The 14,167-nt window shown below is 46.1% G+C and overlaps 1 long non-coding RNA gene across 1 annotated transcript; it reads left to right on the forward strand.

Annotated features, from left to right (window-relative positions):
• The first annotated feature begins 682 nt into the window (after positions 1-682).
• On the forward strand, positions 683-14,039 carry LOC108351790 (uncharacterized). Its single transcript, XR_001839552.3, has 3 exons — positions 683-1,203; positions 8,460-8,602; positions 10,860-14,039. It is a non-coding gene; the product is annotated as an uncharacterized LOC108351790 (long non-coding RNA).
• Positions 14,040-14,167: the final 128 nt, after the last annotated feature.

The following is a 14,167-nucleotide window of genomic DNA, read 5'->3' on the forward strand; positions in this document are numbered from 1 at the left end:
TGCTTGCTGCATAAGCATGAAGACCTCACTTCAGATCTCCAGCATCCCCATAAAGTTGGATATGGTGATGGAAACCAAACCTGTAACCCCAGAGCTAGGGGGCAGAGATGGAGGATCCTGGGACCTTGCTGGCCAGCCTAGCCAAGACAATGAGCTTCCGATTCAGTGAGAGACTCGGTCTCAAAAAAAAAAAAAAAGACCAAGTTGGAGGAAAGAAATCTCGCCATCCATTTCTGTCCTTCACATGTGTGCACAGCCCACACGGGCCAGGGCACCTACACATATACATGTAGTGTGCCTAGCAGCCCCCTTACACACACTCTGAAGACAGAGATACCAATGCCGCATGATCAGCCAAAGCACTGAGGTCAATGGGATGTCCACACATCATAGGGATAAGTGCACGTCCATGCTTACTGATGAGCTATTTATTAGAGCCAGTCACTATTTACCATATTCTTAGTCACTGGTCTATTGCTGTGAAGAGATACCATGACCAAGACAACTTATAGGAGGAAACATTTAACTAGGGGATTGTTTATGGCTTCATGGAGTTAGCTTACTATTGTCATGGTGGGGAGCATGAAGGTGGGCAGGCATGGTGCTGGAGAAGTAGCTGAGACAGGAGAGAGGGAGGGAGGGGGAGAGACAGGGAGAGAGCAAGCAAGCTGAGGAACCTCAAAGCTTACCCCAGTAACACATCCCCTTTAACAGATCCACATCTCCTGGTCCTTCCCAAACAGTTCTACTCCCCAATGACCAAACATTTAAATATATGAGCCTATGGGGGACCATTCTCATGCAAACGACCACAGCCATGTTATAGAAATGGCTCACATACACATCAGCAGATGAATGGATTTTTAAACTGTGGTTAAAAAAAAAAATACACAATTGAGTATTGTTCAGCCGAAAAGAAGGATATAATTTTGTCATTTTTCAGGGGAAATGAAAGAAAGCCAGAAAGACAAACATTTAGTATTATGTCAGATATGAAGAGTACTGTTTTATTTTTCTTCTTAGGCATGAAAGTGAAAATCCAGCTAACTGGGGCTTCCTGACGATTTAGGCATTCCCCATGTTTCCCTTCATTTGTTTAACAGGCATGAACAATCCATCGCCAACAGTAGGGAAAGCCCCAGAATCCAGGCAATGGATATGATCACAGAGTCAGTGAGGTTCATAACTGTAAGGGACAAGTGGGTAAGTGTTGTGTTTGCAACTGGGCTGTGCCGAGAGGGCACGGGGGTGGGGGGGGAACTTCTGGCATTGCTTTGGACTCTGAGGGTCTCTGAGCACATTTACTTGCATGGGATTAAGTTTGAACATATGAATTTGGGAAGTCCAGTCTGTCAGAAGGGCCTCCCTGGGAAGCCCGTATATTCTTTATTTGTATATTTAATCATAGTGGTTACTGCATTTAGTTTCAGACGTCAGATTTGGAGGTAGGCATAAGAAATCCCACCCTATGCTAACGGGCTCTTGGTAATTGGCAACTGCTAGGGGAAGGAGAGTTGGTTTTCTTTAAGGGCGTGGTCCTTGATAAGTAGACTTCACTCTCAGCAAATGGTCTCACACCCAGGAATATGTAGATAGCACAGACTGGACTTGACTTGGGGGGGAGGGGGAAGTGAGACTAAAGTGGGGAGGAGGTGAGTTGAACATGGTCAAAATTCATTGAAAATCTCTCAATAAAAAATATTTCAAGGCCATTTTGATGTCTTTGTTTTGGGGTTTCATGGATATTTAAAAAAATAAATTATGATTAAAAACATCTATTTATGTGTGCGTGTGTGGGTGTGGCTGCCGTCAGAGGAACGACGTTTGCAGCCGGTTCTCACCTTCCACCATGCTGAGACGGGCGTCTCTGCTGCCAAGCAGTATGCTGCAGGCTGGCTGACCTGAGTGTCTATCCTCACCTCCCATCTCAGCTCAGGAATGCTGGGATAACAGATGCCCTGGTCACAGCGCCTTCTGGGAGGGAAATCAGATGGTCGGGGCTCTGTGGCTACTCCTTTCACCCACTGAACCACCTCCCTGGCTCCAGCCGTTAGTGTTTTTAAGAGATATATCATTTCCCCTAATTACTAAGTTTTCAGGATCTCCTTAGCATCCGTGCCCAGGGTGACTTCTGTACCTGCCTCATTCTAGCCAGCTTGGAATTCCTTCTTCCACAGTTTGCTCCCTCCACTATTTATTTCCTATACGCCGCAACGCTTACCATGGAGTTTGACATGCTGGAGTGCAAAGGGACTCTGTGGAATTAACACGAATCAAGAACTGTTGGACAGTGCACTTATCTGCTCTACCAATGGGCCAGGCATGTCCCAGGGCAGCTGTGTATGGACTGACATGAACTGAGTGTTTGGGAGACTCAGGCTGGAGCACTGGGGATGGGCCAGCAGAGGCAGAGGGCTGGATAAGAACAGGTAATTGGGGCTCTGTTCCTTATTTTCTAAGCTTGGTCGTACCCCCTCCCCCCTACATACACCCCAGTGTCCTGGCTAGTTTATGTCCACAGGACACAAGTCATTGTTTTCTGGGAAGATGAACCTCATTTTTTTAAACAGACGCCTCCATCAGCTTGGTCTCTAGGCAAGTCTGTGGGATCATTTTCCTGAGGAATGATTGGTGTGGGAGGGCTCAACCCACTGTGGGCAGGCTCAGCCCCCTGTGGGCGGTGTCACTCATGGGCCCGCTGCGTCGTGGTTCTGGGGTATATGCGAAAAAAGGCTGAACAAGCCATGGGGAGCAAGCCAGTAAGCAACAATCCTCCACTGCCTGTGTTTCAGTTCCTGCCTCGAGTCCCTGCTCTGACTTCCTTCCCTTCAGGATGAGCTGTGACATACAGGTGAGGACCTTTTGGTCACGGTGTCTGTCACAGATCCAGAGGCCCCACGAGGAAGTACTGTTTCTACAGTTGGGAAGTGTGTTTGTTACATCTCCTGTTCCTGTAATTAGAAGCAACTTAGGAGGGCTTAGTCCACCATGGTGGGGAAGGTGGCGTAGCAGGAGGGGCCGCTGGTCACATTGCTTCTGCATCCAGGAAACTGAAGGAAAAGGAAGTGAGGTAATGCCAAGTCGTGGCCCCGCCCCCAGGGATCCACACCTTTCTTTAGTGAGGCTCTACCTCCTAAAGGTCCCCAACCCGCAGAACGGCACCACCAACTGGGAATCAAGGGGACATTTCACCGTCAGAACACAACAGGAAGAGAGGAAGGCATCACTTAAAGAAAATGTTCCGAGTAGAAAGAACAGTGTGATGATGGACTCTCTGGGTAAAAGTAGCATGGTGGGATAGTCTTCAGAGATGTGACCACTAGGATGGGTCCCACTGGCCTGTGGGATGTCTAAGACATATATGATCGCTTGGGGGCGCTGTGGGCTGGTCAGGGTAGTGAAGACCTGTAGGTATTCAGAGTGAGGGTAGAAGGTGCTGGAATAGGTGATATGAGGAAGTCTGTCCAGCACTTTAGGGTGCAAGGAACATGACAAAGCCTTCGTCTCTATTTCAATCCTCTGAATACGAGCGAGTCACGCCCCCAACCCCGTTAGTGCATCGAGGTCAGGCTCTTGCATGTCTGTTGACTATTCCCTTGGGTACGTTCTGTTTATTACCTCGGTTTATAATTCCCTTAGAGACGTATGCAAACAGTTCGCGGTGACATTAGTGGAATTCAAAATCCAGGAAAAACCGGGTGTGGTGCTTCAAAACCTATAATCTCAGTACCTGGGAGGCCCTGGCAGGAGGACTGCCAAGAGTTCAAAGTCTGTAGCTCCACGGCAGCTTGAGCTATAAAGATCCTGTCTCAAGAAACCAACATGGGTTTAGAGAAATGGCTCAACAATTAGGAGCACGTGCTGTGCTTGCAGAGGACCCATTCAAACCCTAGCAAGGTTGCTTGTAATAACTCCAGACCCAGGGGATCCTGGCTTCCACAGGCACTGCACTCACACACATAACACACACACACACACACACACACACACACACACACACACACACACACACTTAAAAAATTTTAAAGGTCAGCCAACTAATAATCAAAAACAAAACAAAGAAAAAGCACAGAAGAAAAATCCTACCTGTATTTTGACTACCTCAGTAGACTCGTACTTTCATTTTTGTCTTTACAGGACTTAACAGGAAAGCCAATTAAAATGCTTCTGTCTTAGTTTCTTTTCCCTGTTGCTATGATAAAATCTCCTGACAAGATCAACTTATGGGAGAAAGGCTTGGTTCTGACTCAGTTCCAGGATACAGTCTACAGTGGCAGAGAAGTCGCTGAGGCAGGGGCTGGAAGCAGGTGGGAAGTCGCTGAGGTAGGAACCGGAAGCAGGGGATCTCATTGCATCTGGACTCAACAGCAGAGAGTGTTGCCTGTCTTAACCTAAGTGCTCCTCCGCTGCTGTGATAAAGCCACAAGCAAAAGCAACGTATGGAGCGAAAGGCTTATTTTGCTTATAGTTTCCTGCCCATCATCGAAAGAGGCCAGGGCAGGAGTACAAGGCAGGGACGGGAGCAGAGGCCACAGAGGAATGCTGCTGATCACTGGCTTGCTCTTGGGGCTCACTGAGCCTGCTTTCTAACACAACCCAGAACCACCTGCATAGGGATCGCTCTGCCCATAGTGGGCTCGGGCCTCTGAAATCATAATGAGTAAAAAATGCCTCCGACGCACTTTATGCAGTCCAGGACCTCTACTTCGGGGCCACAGCTAAGGTGGATCTTCTCACATCTATTAACATAAGGAAGATCATCTTACACTACTGAATACATCCCCAAGACTAGAGCTGGGGAGGCATGTTACATGGCTTCCTTCAGATGGACTCATAAGTGGCATGGACAGTAAGCTCTGAGGCCGTATTGGGCTTCAGTGTTTCTTGGGTGTTGTTGCTGAGGTAGAACTCACTACACTGTTGTAGTGGACAGCTGGAAGGGTTTCGATGTGTAATTACAGCTATGAGAACGTTACAGTAACTGATGTATGGACTTTTCTATTGCTTCCCAAAATCTCATGCCAAACTCTTTCTTTCCCTCTTTTCTGCCCCTTCCTCGTGAAAACCACTCCTTGCCCCTGGCCACCATAGACCATCTTTCAATAGACTTCCATTATAGGCACTTTTCAATATATCGCCTTTAGGTTTTGGCGTCAGCCTAATTGTTTTGAGTGCACGAATGCTATTCCTGTTGTTACCTTAAGCGTGTCCCCCTTCATTCTTGATGGATTTCACTGTAAATTTGTAACATTTAATTTTTTTTAAATAATGGAAATGTTTAATGACTGCCCCTTGTTCAATCTCCTGGTTTTTTGTTTTATTTTTTTAATGTTTACTCAAATGTTTCAATATGACTAGACAGAGCAAAGGAAACATCCCGAATCGCCAAGTGTAGCTGTGGTCTCTGAGTCAACCCTTGGGACCTTTTATTCTTTTGGTTTGTTTTTTTTTTTTGGTTCTTTTTTTCGGAGCTGGGGACTGAACCCAGGGCCTTGCGCTTCCTAGGCAAGCGCTCTACCACTGAGCTAAATCCCCAACCCCTGGGACCTTTTATTCTTAAAAACAAAGATTTATTTTCTTTATGTGCGTGTTTTGCCTGCATGCATGTCTGTGCACTACATGTGTGGCTGCTGTCCTTGGAGGCCAGAAGAGGGCGCCAGATTCCCTGGAAATGGAGTTGCAGATGGTTGTGAGCCACCATGTGGGTGCTGGGAACTGGCCTCAGGCCCTGCAAGGACAGCCAGTGCTTTTGGTTTGGTTTCAGACGTGGAATAGGGGACTGGGACAAGGTGTGTATTTTACATATTAAAGCAGACCTGGCCTCAAGGTTCTCCCAGCATCCCTCAGTCCCCACCTGCCATACCCTGCCCCAACCCTGAACTTTCTCTCTCTCTCTCTCTCCCCCTCTACCCTTACCCCCCGCCTCCTTTCTCTCTTTCTCCCCCCACCCCCTGGCCTCGATCTTTGAGGCCAGTGAACTCACCCAAGAGGAGCTTCCCAATAAAACTGCCTTTAATACATTCTAGTCTGGCTCGGATTAGCTCATCTCACCAGTGGAGAAATAACCTGTCACTTAGCCGCTGAGCCATCTCTCTAGCCCAGGGCCTTCTGTTGTTATTTGAGAAATGGGATCGTCGCTCTTCTCAGAAACACGCGGAGGGTGGAAGGAGACGGCGCCCGTCTCTGCTAGATAATTATTGTGTGCACCTTCTTCATGATACATTTTGCCTTGGGTTTGAGAAGCTCTCGGGTTCTTATCTTCGGGAGCGAGACGGTCAGCTCGGATAGTGTGTCGACGGCTCAGAGAGCGGGGACCACACACATGTCTGCGGGAACCAGCTTCCTCTCTCGGTTCCTCAGAACTGCTCTGATTCCCGTCTCCCACCCTTTCACTTGGTCATGGAGCTTAGAGTGGAGGAAGAGCTCCTCTGTTCACACTACCCACCGGACGTTTCCCCCAAATCAACGAACACTCCTAAGACCTTGTGAGTCTTTGTCACCTTTTCCTTCTTGTATGACCCAGGCTGGTCTCAAATCACTGTGTAGCAAAGGTTTGCCTTGAATGTCTCCAATTCTCAAGTGCCTCCACACCTGGCTGTTGTTTTATTATTATTATTTTCTTTAAATGAGTAATTGGGGGCTGGTGAGGTGGCCCAGTGGTTAAGGCCACTTGTAATTCTCAGAGAGGCCTCGACTTTGGCTCCCAGCACCCACATCATGAGTACTTATAACTTCAGATCCAACTCCTAATGCCCTCTTCTGCCTCCTCGGGCCTAAACACACATGTAGACATAAATAAAAACAATCTTACAATGAGACTAATAATAACTTGCCTCAGAAGATAAATTTCAGCACTCTATTAAACGATACATTAAAAAAACTTTTAGTGGGGGGGGGTGTCAAAAAAACCTTTAGTATCTTTTCCCCCCAGTATAGAGTAAAAATTCAATGAACACCCACTGTAATAAACCCCCATACGATACCCAAATGGAAGATATATAAAATATGGCTTGCTGTCTTGGTCTTGGATAACACCTCTTCCCCCAGGTAGTCTCCCTCATGAACTCATGAACCAGCTTGAGTTGTTTCTCCTGTGGAGGAAGCATGATGGGTAAATGGTAGGAAGTGTCTCTTAGATGACCTTTGTGCCTCGTCCTGCAGGAAGAGGGCTGTGCCAGGTGCAAGGTATTCCAACACAACAAAGTGACCTTTAAGGAAAAGCAATCTATTCACCAAGCAAATCTCCCAGGAAAAGAGGAGACAGGCCTTTAGTATTGGGTCTTTGTTTCACATTGCTTATTGTTACCTGCAATGTGCTAACTTCAGATCTGAGGAATCCTAGAAAGGGCAGTCTTGAGATTTGTAATAGATACGCAGTGAGGTAGGCACAAAGAAAGAGAGCCAAAAACGTGGGTGTAAAATGCGAATTGTCGACTAGCTCCTTCCCCCAGTGTCTACCTCACAATGAAATCTTTTCAACAAGAGAAATATCCAGTTATTATTACCTGTTGATTTCATGTCCTATGTTTCTTCTTCTTCTTCTTCTTCTTCTTCTTCTTCTTCTTCTTCTTCTTCTTCTTCTTCTTCTTCTTCTTCTTCTTCTTCTTCTTCTTCCTCTTCCTCTTCCTCTTCCTCTTCCCCCTTCCCCTTCCCCTTCCCCTTCCCCTTCCCCTTCTTCTTCTTCTTCTTCTTCTTCTTCTTCTTCTTCTTCTTCTTCTTCTTCTTCTTCTTCTTCTTCTTCTTCTTCTTTCTTCCTCCTCCTCCTCCTCCTCTACTATTTCTACTACTACTACTACTACTACTACTACTACTACTACTACTACTACTACTATTGTTGATAGCAGTAATTCCACATGGGTATCGGGCTCTTTCTCTGGCTGACGGTCTGATAACTGCTCTCTAGTCTTCATTCCGACTTCCCTGAACAACCTATGAGTTAGGTCTGCGCCCTGTCCCATCTGCAACTTGTAGAAACTGATGCTTGTTCCAGCCTCTCCAGGGCTAGAGTCTACTCTGTGTTTTCTGCCTCTTCCCGTTCACTGAAACACACAGCTCCTCTAACCTGTCAGCTTTCCCATAAAGCCACGCTTGAGGATGCCAGCCTGCCGCATCAGTCATCCTGTAAGGTACATGACTCTGCTTCTGACTCAGCTCCGCTGAGCCATCACGGATTCTATGAAACAATGGAAACTTGGCTGAAGTTGAGGGAACGAAACACTTAATTCTTTGACTTTAAAACATTCTTCAGAGGGTGTGAAGTGGTTGCCTCACTGAGGGTCAGAGGATGTGGTGGGCTTTGTGGGGGTGCAGGGTGAAGTATGGGGGAGAATTAAGAGGCACAAAGGGAAGTGAGGAGGCCAGTGGTGGAAGACTGCAGTGTTGTCAAGTGTTGACATTGCCTGTCCACCCTTGGGTCTTCTACCTTCTGACTGAGAAGGCTTTGTTTGTTCACCCTTCAGGAGACTCCTAGGAAGCACCATTTTCAAGGTCCTCATGGGTACATCTGTACCTCAGACTATGAGAATCACAACTCTGCACCTAGTTGGGGGTGGAACGAACATGTGTTATAAGCTTTTGGAATCCCCCAGTCCCAGCTGGTGAGGTGAGTATCCTTTCAAGTGTCGCCAGCCTCCGTCAGAATGAGGACGTTCTGGTCTCTCAGCCTTCTTCTCTCCTGTCGAAAGGCAGCGGCGCTTGGTTCTGCTGGGTATCCATTCCCAGCATCACCACGTGCAGTGGCTCTACGAATCTGTCTGAATTCCTTTTATGATGTGAATGTAACATGTAGCCTCACCCAATCACTTCTAAACACAACTGGTCTTTCAGATGAACTTACCTGTAATGGATTATTGACCTTGACCATGCTAAGAGGATTTTTGACAAATAAATTATTCTGAGTACCGCACTGTTGACCTAGAAACAGGGAAGAGATAAGCTAGATCCATACCCATGGAAGTAAGAGACAGAAACACTGTTTATGTAGAATAGCCTTGAAAAAACCACCATGAAGATTCCACGGTGGAAAAAATGTGCTGTTTCATGACCCCTCTTGTTAGGCTTTGCTATCGAGAGGGAGTATTAAAATATTTTGGATCTTGTTTTTAATCACATAAATAAACAAAACAAACCTTTAACGATGGGAAATGATAAATAAGTAAATTTTCAAAAAATTTTTGTTAGTATGTGTCTTCGTTAGGGTCTTATTGCTGTGAAGAGACACTATGACCAATGTAAGCTTTATAAAGGACAACATTTAATTGGGGCTGGTTTACAGGTTCAGAGGTTCAGTCCATTATCATCAAGGTGGGAGCATGACAGCATCCAGGCAGGCATGGTGCAGGAGCTGAGAGTTTCACATCTTCACCCAAAGGAAGCCAGGAACAGACTGAGCATCCCCAGGCAGCTAGGAGGAGGGTCTCCAAGTCCACCCCCACAGTGACACACTTCCTCCAACAAGGCCACACCTTCTAATAGTGCCACTCCTTGGGCCAAACATATGTTAACCATCACAGTATGCATACATTTTTTTATTAAAGAGGAAAGCAGATTTGTATAATAGTGAGCTGGATGTGCTCATTTAGTTTTACATAAAGCATTGCCCCCTGGCTGGCTCTCTGATACTGCAGGACCTAGAACGGCTTCAATATTCCCCAGAGTTGACCTGTATCCTGATTTTCTCACTGTCACTGCTGAGAGTTCTGCCAAATGTGACTATGTAGTTCAAGATGGCTGATGTTTGTTTAGGGTCATTCCAGAAACTGTTGGAAATTCTCTCCTAATCCCAAGCCACATGTCATCTAGTTTTGAGTTCTTAGCAATCTGAATAACAGTTTTTAGCATCAAACATTCCACCACAGAACCGCACAAGGACACAGAACATACAAAGACACACTAAGAGGTGGATGCTGGGAGAGTGACACAGGAAAATATAAAAAGTCTTTGTTTTTCATCACTAAACTACAGTTTTTAGAGGAGCAGAAAGCTTTATGAAATCATCACTATAGCCTAGAGTCTGAGTTGTGTCAGGTGGCATTCCTTGCTGTCCCACGGTGCGATGGCACACAAAGTACTTTGTATGGTTTCATGGTAGAACGATTGACTCTAAAATTATCATTCCGTTGCTAACTTGAGTTTCAGAATTAAGACACTAGCGGAGTCACACGGTGTAACATAGTGCATGTTACTGGCATCACTCTGGATCCGTTAACGGTTTACTTCGAAAAAGTTTTTACCATTGCACATTCAAAAGTCTGATTTACTGCTGGTGTGTGTGTGTGTGTGTGTGTGTGTGTGTGTGTGTGTGTGTGTGTAATCTTCATATTCATTTAAGCTGCCCTATCTGGAGGTTCTGACCTAAAGATCAAGAAGCAGTTGTGTGCCAGTCAAAAACCCAACATGAATGGGAGAAGGGATCCCAAAACCCCACCCCTGGGGAGGAGCCATTATCATCATGAGAATCATGCTAGTTTGTCCTTGTCCCAGTGGGTGGCCCCATACCCGTGTCTGGGGCAGATTAATTGGACTCATTGGTTATTATTTTAAAAGGGAGACACGATAGGAAGTTGAGCAGGAGGTGTATTGAGGTGTTGGGAACATTGAAGGAAGAGGGGTGAGTATGCTCAAAATACTTTATATACATGTCTGAAATTCTCAAAGAATTAACAAAAATTTTTTAAATGATAAAGAAGCTATTCATGGTCTAGAAATTTTGGGGTTGTGAGTCACAGCGCAGACGAAAATCTTTCAGTCAGCGGGGGAGTTTATTGCGCGGGCAATCAGATGTTCAAGAGTAGATCTGCGCTTAGGTACTTCGGCTCATAAATGATATCATCAGGATTTAACTATTTTCCTTCACTCAGCTCACCTCCCACATCTGCCGGCTTCATCTTCAGATTCCACGTGGCTGGCTCAGAGCAATATGGGCTCCTCTCCTCCCAGACTCCAGATCCGTAGAAAAAGGCACCAATCGTTTTTCCAGTCAACTTGGGGCTCCTTCTGTTGGACAGCCCTACTCCCGTGTTATCTGCAAGCCAATCGATTGGGGCTCCTTCTGATTGGACAGCCCTACTCCCGTGTTACCTGTAAGCCAATCGATTGGGACTCCTTCTGATTGGACAGCCCTACTCCCCTGTTATCTGCAAGCCAATCGATTCAGCATTCGATGAAGATATTTGCATGCAGCTTCATCTGGAAGGGTAGGGTTGGATGGACACAATTCTCAGATGAAACCTGCAACTGTTTTAAGGAAAGGAGAAAGGGGAAGCTAACAGAGCCTCTGTGGCTTCCACTACGGGGTGTGGTGGTTTGAATGAGAAAGTCTCCCATAGGCTCAAATAATTGAATGTTTGGTCTCCAGTTAGTGGAACTGTTTTGGAAGGATTAGGAGGTGTAGTAGTTTGCTGCGTCTCTGGAGCTGGGCTTAGAGGTTTCAAAAGACCAGGCCCACCCGGTTTCTTTCTCTCTCTCTGCAACTTATGGATCAATGTGAGCTCTCAGCTACTGCTCCAGTGCATGCCAGCCTGGCTGCCACCGTGCTCCCCACCATGATGACAATGGGCTAACCCTCTAAAACTGTAAACAAACCCCTGATTGAATGCTTTCTTTTAGAAGTAGCTTTGGTCATGGTGTCTCCTTTCAGCAATTAAACAGTAACTAAGACACTGGGTGGTTTGGAAAAGTATGAAAAGTGGAGTTTACTTTAAAAAAAGGCAACTTGACTGAACAAGCCAGTAATCTCAGCTCCTTGGGAGGCTGAGGCAGGAGACTTGTAAGTTCAAGGCTTGCCTGGCTTATGGAAGAAGTTTGACTCAAGCCTTGGCAAATTAGGGAAGTCCTATCTTAAACAAACAAACAAACAACAAACAAACAAACAACCAAACACCATCCATGAGACCTGCATAAGAACCTGCATAAGATCAGTCCAGACAAAGTCCAGGCATAAGTAGGGGAGAGAGTCACAAAGTCCTTCCCCTGGCTGAAGAACTATTGGCAATCTGTGGGTACTGGGCATAGAGACTCAGATTTCTTCAGGGATTGGCCCCTGAAAGGCTATCTGTGCTATGGTAGATGGTAATACCTCTATGTACACATTAAGTGGATACTGTGTGTCACACACACACACACACACACACACACACACACACACACACACGCCAGGTGTGGCAGTGTGTGACTTTATCCCAACACTGTAGGTAGAGGCAGGCAGATTTCTGTGAGTTGTAGGCCAGCCAGGAATAAATAGTGAGACCTTGCCTTAAAAGAAAGAAAGGAAAGAAGAAAGGCAGGAAGGAAGAAATGGAGGGGGACGGAGGGAGAGAGAAGGGTGTTGAGGTAATTATTAAAAAAATCTACCATCCTGCGCTAGCCGGCTCCGGTGGGCCACATGGCATCTGCAGGGTATTTTCATCTCAACGGCGGCTGCTTCTAGGGCACCACGCCATGCTACTCCCAGCTGCTCTGTGGCCTAGGCGGTCTCTCTGCCCCCAATGCTAGCCGCCCTCTCCTGGCTATCTCTCTGCCAGCCAGGAACTCTGGTCCCAGCTACCCAGTAAAATCGGGACTCTAGAGGTTTGCAATTCAACAGATTTATATGTTAAATCCACAATACGTCCACACAATAAACTCACAACCAACTGATAAAGATATAAACCGCCCACCTAGACAAGATAAATTGACCTATAGAAATCCATCCCTTAAAAACTATTCATAACAAACTGTGGCCATTTGAGGCCACACAGATCTGGGTTGTCCGTCTCTGTTTCCATTTTGGTTCTACTTCTTCTCCTCTCTCCCCTTACCAAAGCTCTGTGCCCGCCCCACTTTCTCCCCGTCCAATCAGAGGCCTCGGCTTAACTCGTGCCAGTCCTCACCTGCATATAGACATCAACCTACAGAAAGGAAGGAAAGGAAAGAAAGTAAATCCTTGTAAGTAAATTCTCGATTCCTTTTTAGGTGTTTCTCTAGATCTCCGCCTCATTGTAGAATGGGTGAGTTATGTGTAAAGTTCTGATGTCTTCAATGACGTGATACCAAATTGTCTTCTCTCATTATCCACAGCATTCTTCATGGCCTCAAAAAACAGTGTTAGATTTTTTCAGTTATTTTCCAATGGAATGAGGTAAAGCAGTTTTGAATTCTCATAATTTGTGTTTTCCTGATAACAAGGATCGTTGAATGACCTACTAATCCTGCAACGTGTTTAGCTACTGTATCCTAGGTGTTTGTGGCTGTAGTTTCCCTCCCATGTGCTCCTGGCTGGTTGGTGCCGGCAGCCATGTCGAGGGACTCTGCATGGTCAAATACCATATTTTGTTTGTGGGTGATGGGAACTGAACTCTGGCCCTCTGGAGGGTAGTATGCACTTTTAACTAGTCTGCACCCCAGAGTCTTCTTTAAAGCCTTTTGATAACTGAAAAGCAGATGCTCCAGGAAAACCAGCAGTATTTGCTGTAACAACGACCTTGGGCCTCACTCCTTAACCCCTGCATTGCCTGAGAATCTCAAACAGAAGGTTAACTTTGCTGGCAGTGAGCCTATCGTAGCTTCCTGCGTCCTGGGGGATCTTATCAACTGAAATCCTGGCAAGTACTCCTCAGAACCACCCAGTCACCTCATCAGGTTTCTTAGCAACCCTTTGAAGGTAGCAACTTCAAAACTCACTAAAATGGTGCCTGTGACCACAGCCAAGAGGATGGAGTGGACTCTACACAGAAAATCCTCCATCTATCGTTTTGAGGAAGTCTTGCTTCTTAAGCATCTCTCTTTGTCTGTATCAAAATGCCCTTATTAATCCCTAGCTCTTTGCATAAACCAACTTGTCTAGAAATTCTTTTTATGGGTCAAAACCAAATCCAGGTTTTGCTTGAGTTGAGGTCTCAAAAAGTCTAGGGGAACCCTCCAGTCTGCTGAGGTCATCAGTGGGATCTGTCCTTCCCCTTCTGCCCATCCCGTTCCCGCTCTCCCCGCTTAAAAAACAAGAAAGAAAACAGACTCCTTTTTGGAATGGACAAGAATAATGGTTTCAGGGCAGAAGTTCAAAGGTTGGGTGTCGGCGCCAGCACCGACCTGGTACCGAGAATCGGGCGAAAGCCTACGGGATGAAAGAAACACACATACACACACACAGGTTATCGTGTCAAGCCAGGAGAGGAAGAGAGGAAGAGAGGAA

Source organism: Rattus norvegicus, chromosome 8, assembly GCF_036323735.1.
Source record: "Rattus norvegicus strain BN/NHsdMcwi chromosome 8, GRCr8, whole genome shotgun sequence".
Lineage (NCBI taxonomy): Eukaryota > Metazoa > Chordata > Mammalia > Rodentia > Muridae > Rattus > Rattus norvegicus.